Below are 4,328 nucleotides of genomic sequence, written 5' to 3'. Positions count from 1 at the left end.
TACAAAATGAACAAAGTATTTCCCTCTATAGTGTGTACTTGTCTCAATTAAGAGCACTAAAGCCCTGTACACATGACCGGATATCTGATGGAATCTAATCCGATGGATTTTTTTCGTCGGATATCCGATGAAGCTGACTTTCATCAGTCTTGCCTACACACCATCAGTCAAAAATCCAACCGTGTCCAACGCGGTGACGTAAAACACGTACGACGTGCTAAGAAAAAATGAAGTTCAGTGCTTCAGAGAATGTGTCGACTTGATTCTGAGCATGCGTGGATTTTTCTCCGATGGAGTTCCACACAGACGATCGGATTTTTCTATCGTTTTTTTTATCCATAGGAAAAATGTAAAACATGTTCTATTTTTTTGCACCGATGGAAAAAAAAACGATAGGCCCCACACACGATTGGCTTGTATGATGAAAACAGTCCATCGGTCTGTTTTCATCGGACAAACCGATCGTGTGTACAGGGCTTTAGTGTCACTTTTGTCTGCCGCTTCCTTCCTCTGCTATCAGCATGAATCCCTTTTGACAAGTTTTCCTGACACCAAGAGAACAAAGGTGACAGGGGAGGGAGCCCCAGCTATTTGACAACCTCATCTCCGTCCCTGTGTGCTGTGTGGAAGGGGGGGGGGGGTGTGTCTCTTCCATCCAATCAGCTCTCATAGCTCTCCCTACTGAGCTCTGTAGATTGTAATTTCAGCTCCCCGCCCCCTTTTTTCTGAACTCTGAGACAAGCTTTCTAAATTCAGCACTTTGTATAGGTGTAGAGAAGAGAACACTGCAGATAGACAGATACAACTTATGTAGGAGGATTTGTTTATCTCTCTGTGTGTCACCTGAGGCCAGTCACTTCACTGGGTATATGGAAGGGGTTACAACCACTTTAAAGCAAACCTACAGTTTGTAAAACTTTGTCAACATTTGAAAGTGATATTAGGCTCCAATAGTGTGTCTACATGTAGTGCCAATTTTCACCTAGTCTCTCCAGGAGCAGAGCCGGATTACCAAATAGGCCAAGTAGGCTCCAGCCTATGGGCCCCACGCCGTTTAAGGGCCTCTCGACAACAGATCAAAGTATTATTGATTTGATCTTGAAAGAAAATTACAATGAAGCTTTCTTAAATTGTTTATCACAGATAGAAACAAACAAATCAACTTGAATAACAACTTAAAGTACATACACCATAGACATCAGGTTCACATTGCAGTTTGTCTCTTAAAAGCTCATTTTCTTTCTACAAAATTTGTGGCGCAACCTACCTTTCAGCCAGGGTTCCTCCAGAGGTTGCTAGGGGTTCCTCCAGAGGTTGCTAGGGGTTCCTCCAGAGCAATTTCTACCTCCCAGATTAGTTCCCACTGACACCATTGTTATTTTAGCTATCTATACGGGGGGGGGGGGTAATTCTTCCAAATTCTTCCCAATTCCCACTGACCATCACATTATGTATCATTAGTAGCTATAGTAACTTTTACCAGGGGTTCCCTGAGACTGGAAAGTTATTTCAAGGGTTCCTCCATGTTGAAAAGGTGGAAAAGGGCAAACCTAGAGGCTGACGTGCGCACTACTTAATTCAATGTTATCCCACTAGAGGGCGCACAGGAGAAAACACCAGAAACCTGTGAGGAGGGCCCTAAGGTTTCGACTGCCTAGGGACCTCCATGTAATTCGGCACTGAGAATCTCAGAGCACACTAATCCACAAACATCGAAAGGTTCCTATTATCCTAATGGTAGGTTCCGAAATTTTATTTGGCTGCTGGTACACTTTAAGTTGATGAATTGATCTTTTATGCAGGAAAATTTTTGCTATATGTTTGCAACCGCTAGAGAAATGCACCTTCTTGTAACCGCCAAGATATTATACCTGGACTCTGTCCTGAGCTATGAGCTTCAATAAAACAATACTTTACTCTGCAACCAAATTGTCTCCGGAGTCTCATTCCTCTACAGAAAACGACACTATAATATGTCTCATTCATATTTAGACTGGGGTAGGGTAATGAGAGATCAAAAAAAAAAAAGGTAAGTTATTAACCACTTACGCCCCGGACCATTTGGCTGGCCAAAGACCAGGTCACTTTATGCGTTTCGGCACTGACAATTGCGCGGTCGTGCGACGTGGCTCCCAAACAAAAATTGACGTCTTTTTTTCCACACAAATAAAGATTTATTTTGGTGGTATTTGATCACCTCTGCGGTTTTTATTTTTTGCGCTATAAACAAAAATAGAGCGACAATTTTGAAAAAAAAACAAACAATATTTTGTACTTTTTGCTATAATAAAAGTTCCCCAATTTTTCAAAAATGTTCCCTCAGTTTAGACCAATACGTATTCTTCTACATATTTTTGATAAAAAAAAATTGCAATAAGCGTATATTGATTGGTTTGCGCAAAAGTTATAGGGGTAGATTTACAAAGGAGATATGACGGCGTATCTCCAGATACGCCGTCGTATCTCTGAGTCTGGCCGGTCGTATCTATGCGCCTGATTTATAGAATCAGTTACGCATAGATTTCTATTAGATCAGACCGGCGTAAGTCTCTTACGCCGTCGGATCTTAACTGAATATTTACACTGGCCGCTAGGGGCGTGTACGCTGATTTATGCCTATAATATGTAAACCAGCTAGATACGCGAATTTACGAACGTACGCCCGGCCGATGCAGTACAGTTACGCCGTTTACGTTAGGCTTTTCCCAGCGTAAAGTTACCCTTGCTATATGAGGCGTATATGCGGCGTACCAATGTTAAGTGTGGCCGTCGTTCCCACGACGAAATTTGAAAAATTTACGTCGTTTGCGTAAGTGGGCGTCATTTACGTTCACGTCGAAACCAATGACGTCCTCGCGGCGTACTTTGGAGCAATGCACACTGGGAAATTCCATGGACGGCGCATGCGCCGTTCGTGAAAAACGTTAATCACGTCGGGTCAGGGTTAATTTACATAACACACAACCACCTCTTCACAATTTGAATTAGGCGGGCTTACGCCGGCCTATTTACGCTACGCCGCCGCAACTTTTTTTTTGAGAATACGGCACTTGCCTGTAAAAGTTGCGGAGGCGTAACGTAAATAGGATACGTTACGCCCGCACAAACATACGCCATTCTACATGATTCTACTCCATAGTGTCTACAAAATAGGAGATAGTTTTATGGCATTTTTATTATTATTTTTTTTTACTAGTTATGGCAGCGATCTGCAATTTTTATCGTGACTGCGACATTATGGCGGACACATCGGACACGTTTGACACATTTTTGGGACAATTTTTACAGCGATCAGTGCTCTAAAAATGCACTGATTACTGTGAAAATTACACTGGCAGTAAAGGGGTTAACCACTAGGTGGCACTGAAGGGGTTACGTGTGTCATAGGGAGTGATTCTAACTGTTAGGTGGAGGAGCTACCAGTGTCAAATCACTGTCACTAGACAGAACAGGGAGAATGCCTTGTTTCCCCCTTTTCTGCCTTTGCCGACCGCAATTGCGGGTCGACCGGGAACACCGAGTTCCCGGGACCCGCAAACGCACTCATGAGGCAAGCTGGGCGTCAAATTTAAGGGGACGTACCGGTACGCCCATTTGCCTGCCTGTGCCATTGTGTCGACGTAAAAGTGCGCGTGGCGGTCGCTATGTGGTTAAAGAAATTTGGAATGAACAAGCAGAGCTTTAAAGGTGCCAACAATAGTAGAATATCAAAGTTATTAGAAAAATATACATTTTATTTAAGATATGTTTCTTTTAACCAGTTGCAGTTTTACGGCGGCAGGTCGGTTCGGCTGCGCGAAATCACGTAATATAACGTGATTTTGCATTTCAGCCACTAGGGGCGCGCGCGTGCCCTGGTGCAGATGCGCGTGCCCAGCGGGCGCGGTCACCGCCGGGCACTTGCGATCGCTCGTTACAGAGCGAGAAACGGGAGGGAGAAAAAAAAATGATCGTATGCTCATACAATGTATGACCAGCAATCTGTCATTTCCCCTAGTCAGTCCCACCCCCCCTTCAGTTAGAACACACCCAGGGAACATAATTAACCCCTTCCCCGCCCCCTAGTGTTAACCCCTTCACTGCCAGTGGCATTTTTATAGTAATCCAATGCATTTGTATAGCATTGATCGCTATAAAAATGCCAATGATCCCAAAAATATGTCAAAAGTGTCCGAAGTGTCCGCCATAATGGCGCAGTACCGAAAAAAATCGCAGATCGCCGTCATTACTAGTAAAAAAAAATATTAATAAAAATGCCATAAAACTATCCCCTATTTTGTATTTTGTAGATACTTTAACTTTTGCACAAACCAATCAATAAACGCAAA

The sequence above is a fragment of the Rana temporaria genome, chromosome 10 (genome assembly GCF_905171775.1).
Source record: "Rana temporaria chromosome 10, aRanTem1.1, whole genome shotgun sequence".
NCBI classification, from domain to species: Eukaryota; Metazoa; Chordata; class Amphibia; order Anura; family Ranidae; genus Rana; species Rana temporaria.
This window is presented reverse-complemented; position numbering follows the sequence as displayed.